This window comes from Lathamus discolor, chromosome 1 (assembly GCF_037157495.1).
Source record: "Lathamus discolor isolate bLatDis1 chromosome 1, bLatDis1.hap1, whole genome shotgun sequence".
Lineage (NCBI taxonomy): Eukaryota > Metazoa > Chordata > Aves > Psittaciformes > Psittacidae > Lathamus > Lathamus discolor.
In genome coordinates, this window is record NC_088884.1 from 88799919 (window position 1) to 88808748 (window position 8830).

Here is an 8830-nt window from a genome sequence, read left to right on the forward strand (position 1 = left end):
TAAGCCTTGTCTTTGTTGTAGTAAGTCATGGGTGTAAACCTGGAAACCAACCTGTGAACCTCAGCAACACAGAAACCAAACTGCCAGCGTGAAGCAATCTCACTGCTTGAACACTCTCTGAACTACAAGACAAGGTCCTTTCAACAGTGCAGCATTACTCATGCACAGACAAGGTGCAACATGCCCTATCTTTGCACAAACACCCGTACTTCAAATACCTTGGTCCCATGCCACCAGCACAGGACATCAGCCTTCTCTCTCAGATGGTTTAGGGCCATCCTGCACTAACATATGGTCTTGTGCTTCCTTTTAAAGCTAACTCTTCTGCCTTGTAATGTACATTGATGAGCAAGGGCTATGCATTTCTAGGTAAAGACTCCAAGCTTGTAGGTCCACACCAAAACATAGATGAAGAGGGCATTCTCAAAAGTGCACAATTTAAAAACCATGCTTGATATACATCAGTTCACTGCTTGTGGGATTTTCAAAGCCTTTTTTCACAAGTCCCACGAAGTTCCTGCCTCACCGGGCATGAAACTTCTTTTAAATCATAGGGCTCCCACAGCATACAAAGCGAAGTTTCTATATTCTCTCTCAACGCAGATTCAAGATGAACAGAAGCTCTGTGCACTGGAGTGCACTGCTCCAGAAGCAAGGAGGACCACAGAATGTATCATTCTATAGATACTGTCAGTTAGCTAAAGCAGCAGCAACTAAAACAAAATAGTTTTGTTCCACTAGAAGAAGGCAGCAGTTCAGACAAATACAGATAGTCTAATTACACAGCTGTCTCATCTGCTTTGTTATGTCCTACACTACAGTACCACAGATTTCTATGCACATCAAGTTTCATCCATAACAACTGTCACACCAGTATCCTCCAACTTTAATGCAAATATTTTATTAACCTTCTAGATTTCATTCTATAGTGCAGTGACAAACCAAATTGTTTAACCACTCTGTGTATTTATAATGCAGAGTGCAAAGTGTCCAGCAAGCCTCCTAGTTTGAGGTGTATTCTCTGTCCAAAAAGTAATTTTGTGCCCAGGAATGCCTAAGAGATACATGGACTGTTGTCAGCTTGCTCCTGCAATTAAGTCCATTTCTGTCACTTTATTAACAGAGCAAACAAAAAAAACGGGCCTGAAGATCTCATTAAAGGAGTGCAAAATCTATTAAAGGAGTGAAGATACAGAAAGCTTCATGATCATTATTTAAAGCTGTGGCTCAAATAAAAGGCAAACCCAATAAAGTCCACAGACATAAAGCTTGGGTGGATTTTGGTTTGTTGGGGTGGGTTTTGTTTTGGTTTGGTTTTTTGCTGTTTTTTTTTTGGGGGGGGGTGTTCTTTCAAAATCTCAACTATCTGAAATATGTTTCTGTAATTCAAGTAAGTTCAATCTGCCAGTTTCTCTGGAAAATTGATCAAGTCTGCATTCTATGATACACTGTTTTCCAGAAGTGGGAGGAAAAGCAATTCTTACACACCAGCTAAAATGATACAGGGATTTTTGCCCTCAAATAGAACTGTTGAGTTCTGTTGACCTAATGAATGAAAATACTGGGGGGGGTGGGGGGGTGGGGAAGGGGGGTGCAGAGGATTGCTGCCTTGGTTTGTGCTTTTCTGGTTTTGTTTTAAACTTCTCAGGATTTTAAAATATTTTGAGTAAGAGATTGTGGATCCAGTGTCTTTTTGTCTAAGAACTGCATTTTTATCTTTCTTTTTAGAAAATATTTTCACTTGTGTAAGAACTATTCCAAATAGTTTATGTCAGAAACCATTAAAACTATAGAAAGTGGTGAGTAGTGAGCATTTGGAGGGGAATGAAGGTTGTTCAACTAGGGGGAGTGAATCTGATCAAGAAACACTGTTTTTTTGGTCAAGTGAGCAAAATAGAAACTGAATTATGCTCTTCCCCACCAAAGCCATGTGCAGCCATTTCCAGTGGTGGGGTTTCGGTTTAGGGATACAGTTAATTTAGTATGCACTGCAATCCAAGTATTTACCTGAGTTGGGCTTCTGGTAGTAGTCTCAGGATAAACATCTGAGTAGTTTCTTCATGGTTTTCAGGTTATTTTATACACCTTTTTACACAAAATTTCAGAATGTGATGCAGAACGAAATTGCTACAATTTTACTGTAAATATAGTTCGGCTAGAACTTGGTCTTTACCATCTCCAGAAGAGATCCTCAAACCATCATGCGTGGCTTGGCACAGTTTAATCCAATTTGCAATCCCTCTTCAATAAAGGCTCTTAGTGAAGCTGTTGTGCCAGAGGAACTAGTTTTCACATTGAGATGCAATGAGGTTGTTTTGGCCACTGATGGATCCACTGACGCTGCACCTCTTTGTGCTGAAGTTGCTGCATGTTGCAGTTTGGATCAAAAGTCTGCTTGTAGTGGTTCTGGCTCCTGATGTCTGTTCCAGTCTTCCTCTTGTAAAGCTTGAGATTGGGAGTAACCTGAAGAGTTGTGTACCTGGAGGGGATGGATAATGCAAGCACTGTCTCATGAAGCTGGGGAACACCCTTTGTGAAACAGGCTCTGTTTTCCTCAGCAGAGAGGGTTTGATACTGGGCCTTTCCTCTTTACTGGTGTGAGGTTTGAGATGATCACACACTTCATCAGAGACTGTAGTGATAGGACAAGGGGTGATGGGTTTAAACTTAAACATGGGAAGTACAGGTTAGATACAAGAAAGAATTTATTTACTGTGGGGTTGGTGAGGCACTGGCACAGGCTGCCCAGAGAAGTGGTGAATGCTCCATCCCTTGAGAGTGTTCAAGGTCAGGCTGGACAGAGCCTTGGGAGTTATGGTCTAGTGTGAGCCGTCCCTGGCCATGGCAGGGGATTGGAACTGGATGATCTTAAGGTCCTTTCCAACCCAAACCATTCTGTGATTCTATGATTCTATGCAGCCAGGCACTGCAGGTCTGTGTGTGTGCTATGAGAGAAGGCAACTAGTGGGAGAAGCAAGAAGATAATTCAGACCTGATCCTGCTCATCTGCACATGTCTAGTGTCTTAAGTCATTGAGGAAACACCAGCTCAAAAATTCCTACGTGCCAGTCTCTAGGAAGAAAAGAGGTTCTTGATAGTGATGACAAATTGTCAGGTCCAACGTTCAGTAGCTGTGTTAATATCTAGTGCCTCTTTTGTGTAGTCAGTGTAAGACAGAGCTTCTGAAAACAATAACAATGGTTAGCTGGAGAGAGAGACCTCCCTCTGATCACACATGTGAGTCTGCATGATCTGGGCATGTTTAAACCTGTTTTTCCACTCAAGATACAGGCTGTGTGCACGTGTGATTCCCAGCAGTGATCTCTCCCTTTTTTCCTTTTTATTTTATTTTTTTGGTGCAGCTCTTTAATATTTGATCATTTGTCATTTTGTCTTAAATTGCAGGGATTAAAGAAGGGCTTAGGCCTAAATTCTCTGTCAGAAGCTTCCTGTAGGACATCTCATAGTCTTGTAGCTGCGGTACACCGCAAAATCATAATTGGCTGAATGCTGAATACGGTACAAAGCAATTTTGTTTTAAATAAGGAAAACTCCAACCAAGAAAAGCTTTTGTCTTATTCACTAACTGCTCTATTGAAAGCAACCAAATCTCTTTAAATCAGATATGCTCAAAAATGAGTACTGATGGAAAACTCACAGCTGTCAGTGTTGTCTGTGAAAGGTGTATGCTGCTGAAAAGAAGGCAGGCATCAGTGTTAGGTATACCTACATACTCTGAGCAGTCACAACAGCACCTTCAAATACCTATATATATAAAACCACTAGGAGCCACTGGGAAATATTATTCTTCTGGGCTTTTTTTAGATTTTTAATGCTTGATTCATGGATCTAATGCTGTGGTGCAGTTCAAGGTATCTTACTCTTACAATGTTTTTTTAATCATACAAGGTATAACACATATGATGTAAAGAAAAAGAAGGGGCAGGAGAAGTAGATGCACAAAACCCCTTGGACTGAAACGCAAAGCTGTTAAAGCTTATCTTGGGAAGCAAGCCATTCTGCAGTGTAAGCACTTAGAGGGCTGAGAGCAAAAGCTGGAGCTGAGCTACAGAGACATCAGCTCAGATATTCTCACTCCTTGCATCAGGGCAATATTAAAATCTAGATTTGCACCTTGCTCATCATTTCTTTGGCAAATGAGCAAAACTTTGAGAAGGTCCTGGAATTCATGGGGGTTTAATTCTAGTTGTGATTTCAAGCTGTCTTCTGTCATAAACAACCTATACATGCTGGAACTGGCAATTGGTTGTTTTTTTAATTTCTTTCAGAATATTCAGAATGCTCTGTAGGCGATTTGCTGATATTAACATCTGCAACAGTACTTTTCTAAGGAATGTAGTTGATAATATTCCACAATGAATTAAATGTCCTTCCAATTATTTATGACCTGATGAACTGTTCTCTGAATCAGTACTCACACTCGAGGGTCAAGGTTCACAACTTGAATTATGTGAGTAACTCCAGTTGAAGCTCAGGCTCTTTGTAGTCATGCACTGCTGGCTGTATGGCATGTTTTACAAATAAAATACAAATCTCTGTGGTTTTAAGTCTCCTGTAACTAAATGCATGACTTTGCAACATCAGTTATGCTATTGCTTGTTTAAAAGAATTGAATTATTTCTCCATCGAATAAATATTTTTTTCTGTCTGTATTTTGCAGATTTTTCAGTGAGTCTTCATATTCACTTCTTAATTTAAACTCAAACTCATTTTAAAATATACAGGAAAAAAAAAGAGCAGTGCATTACCAAAACACTTGAGGAAAAACAAGTAAGAGGCTTATTTCAAAAGCTCCTTAAAGAAGAATCTTAACTGAATTACTTGGAAGCTTCAAAAATCATTAATCTTTTCCTCAGAATTAATGACATAATGACTGTAAACAAAATAATTTAATTGATTTCAAAATAATTTTCAGATGTATTTTGGGAAGTTGCACACAATTATCAGCAAGATGTAAGAAATTACTCTTTAGCTTTCAAATTACATCTTTTATTTAGGTGGGGTTTGTGGATGGTTTTTCAATTTTGAAGGGAATTAGAGTTTCTGAGACACATTGAGATCTAGTGTGAGACTTTCTAGCTCAAACTACTTGTAAAATAACAAGCTTATGATCTATATTTTTTCATTCTTAGAGAAAAAATAATCTAATGCTGTTCTTACCTGTGAAATTTGCAGGGCAGATGTGTTTCCTGCTGCAGATGGTGCAGTGTGTAGGACTGCTAGCTTTCAGGTGTTTGATGAAGTAACAGGCAGGATGCCAGCCTGTTTTCATCAGGTAATCCAATGATTACCTGAACTACATCTGTCTATATGAAGTTCCAGTGCACACCTGGGTACATTGGAATAATGTTACAGTGAGTAACCTGCTTTGAAGACTGCTGCGAGTAGCTGGCATATGACTGATTTTTTATCTAACCCTTAAAGACAAATGTGGGAAAGCATACATACATCAGTTGTTCAACTTGTCCTCTCACAGGCCAAGCTGAAGCTGTGGTTCCTAAGCCTAAATCACTTCCAGCTACTTTTTTTTTGGGGGGGGGGTGGGGGGGTGTGGGGTGGGGCTAAAACGGTTAAATCTCACTGTCCTAAAAATCCCTGCATCGTGCCCAGGTACCCTGAGGAAATGCTGAAGTACAACTTGTGCTGTGGAACCCCCATGAGCACAGAGTTGCATTGTGCTGGGAGAACTTCTCTTGTGCTTTGCAGGGCAGTGGAAGTGCAACTTCCTTGGTTTCTCCTTGATTCCTCCTTAAGTTCTGTCACAACAGAAACCCAACTTTACTTTTTAACCAGCCCTTTGAGGAGCTCATAGATATTACATGAACAGACAGTGGCTACTTTTGTATTTGTATGACTCCCAGAGCATGAATTTCCCAGAATTCGTCATAAAATTATGCAATTTCAAATATCAGGTTAGGTATTGAAAGAAAAAGTAACCAAAGAATAAAATGAAGCAGAACAGTGCCTGTCTGGGGAATGCTTATTTGTTTCTGCTTAAACATTTTAACCTTGTTATGATGCTTGTAAATGGGTCCAGGAAGGCTGAAGAACTGTAAACAGGAACCATATGCTACAAACTCTTAACTTAGAACTTTTAGTTTCCTTTTTAGAAACAGTGCAGGTTTTCTAAATTACAGAGCACTTCTCACTACTGTTTAGCAATTCAGAACTATGGTCATAGGATGAGGTATGAAGTGTTATATTAGGGCAAGATTTACTCTTGGCACAATTGCTGTTTCTTGGATGAACCGATTGCCAGTGAGCTCGTTTGGGGCTCTGTGTGGAAGTTCAGTGCTGTGATACCTTTCATCAAATATAACAAAACTACTATTTTACCCTTGCAAGCACACATGTAGCAGCATGTAAACTCCTAATAATAGAATTTTTGTTGAATGTTGTTGGTTTTTATCGTTCTATATTTAAGATGTTGGGCCAGACCCACAGCTGTTGTCATCTGTGTAGCTGTACTGAAGTCAATGAAGCTTTACTGGGAGGCATGACATCTGTGTGTGTGTGTGTGTGTGTGTGTGTGAGAGAGAGAGAGAGAGAGCTGGAAATGTGGTTTGCTCTGCCTCCTTTCCCCCCTGCAAGTGTAGCTCACATGCTTCCCTCTTTGTGTGGTGAGGACTAACATTGTTTAAATAGTTGTAAGTTGCAACATGAGTGTTTTCTGTTCATGAAATAATTACTGTATCTTGAATAAAATAAACTTGGTGCCAAAGGTCGAGGAATTGGTAATCACAGAATCAAGATATTATCATATTTAAGGAACACTGGTAGTTTGTTTAAAAGATTATACCCACATTATCCATCTTCCTCTGCCAGCCTTATTTCACTATAAGAAAAGCATAGCCTGTCAGTCAGGGCAAAACTTTTCACGCAATAGCTAAGTAACAAGAATTGGTGAAAACCTCCTTTCACAGAATGGGTTTTCAGCCAATTTGTGCCAAACCCTTTTTGTTTTGTCTCTTGGGATTCAGATGTAAACAAAAAGGTTAACAAAAAACCTCTCTACCTGCTCTGAATTCCCATGTAATAATGGCTGTCCTGCCTAAAATTCCATTCCTGAGCCTTGCAGTGGATGGTATTTGCTTTGGCAGCACTCTCAAAGTGTTGAGAAATTTCTGGAAGGCTTTGGCATCAGCTGAGAGCCTCAAGTAGCAGTAGTAATTACATCATGTCGCAGCTTGCAGTTTCGGTTTCTTCTCCGTCCGCTCTCCCAGCCCAAAAGGCCTCAGCTGCTTGGCTTCTTCCCCTTTTCCATCCATTCTTTTTAATTTTTTTCTTGGTTTTCTTTTTTTTTTTTTTTTTTTCTTTAGCTGTTTAGCGATACACTGCCTGAAAAATCTTATGTTGCTCATAGCCATAACATGTGATTGTGTTATGGAATCATTTTATATGGGGTCATGATTCAACCTGCTCTCTGAACTAAATAACCTATTTTGCTGTTCTGGTGTGCAGTCCGTGTGCTGAGGGTGTCCATGCTTTTCCCACTTGGCAGATTGCAAATAACTGTCATGTTTTTCTCTCACATTTTGGGCACATATCCCATCCTTTGCAGTGGTCCCCAGCGTTTCTAGACAAGCTCCAAATGCTTTTACTTGCTACCACCTGACTGCCATAACTTGCGTATGTCAGCATGTCCACTGGCCTTAGAAGTAGTTTAGGTAGGCCAGAGTCATCAAATAAACTGTGGTCCTTAAAAGCATTTGAACAGGGAGCGAGGGCTTTCAGGCAGTTGTGGGACTGTCAGAGCAGCCTTGGTGTTTTGAGATGATGCCAGCTCATTAGAGGGGTTACAATGTGTTCTGGGGGCCTGGGTTCTCTTGGCAAGGGGAATGGATCCTTCTGCTTCGATCCAGCTCTGCTGCATTTTGGCAGCCCAAACCTGTGTTAGCATCCTCATGCCTTGAGATATATCTTTTGGCTCAGTCTCTGGTTATCTCTGTATGAAGTCATCAGGTGGTGCCAAAGCTGGCACAGAAACTGGGTCATCCTGGAGTGACAGAGTGCTCCTTGGTATCAGTACTTTGGTCCTGGGCCAAAAGATCTATTTATTAGTGGCAATTCTGAAGTTAAGCTGATCCTGAAACAAGTCCCAGTAAGCAACTTGGATGCAACAACCCACTCCTTAAAGCCACATGGGTTCAGTGGTGCTATGTGTTCCTCTACCAGTTGACTAACGGAACTATTTATATACTATTACAAGGATTACCTTTTTTCTTCTTTTCCTCTGACCATTTCCAGTATGTGAGACATTTTTGGCACTATTGATGGATTAGAGAAATGAGATGGCAGAAGCACAGAGTTTCAGTGCTCAAGTCCAGAGATAACCTAGTCCTCTGCACAAACCCCATCCTAAATACCCTTTTTAGGAAGTCGTGAGGATTGACATGCCTATTTCTGGTTGGAAGAAATTGGCAGCAGAATTTTATCATTTTTGCTATGCTAGCTAGGTTGTATGGAACTTGGCTTTGAGAACCTGTGGAGATGGATGTGTTGAATGCAGGCTTGGCAAGCTAAACTCTTGAAAATGACCCAAACTTTTTTCTAACTTGGGTCATAGGTTTTGATTTTTATACAGTGGATGCTCAGCTCATGTTGACAACTGGGGTCACTTGAAAAGAAGCAACTTGGACAGATTCAACAATCTGCAGTCACTTCAAGAAATCCACAGTGCTGTGTTGTCTGCTGTAGCTTGAAGTCCAAGCACGCTGCCAAAAGATAACTATATTTGTTGGTTTTAGGTGCAATGTTACATAGGTTTTTCAAGGCAGCTTATGTAATATTATGAATGTTTGTTCATAGC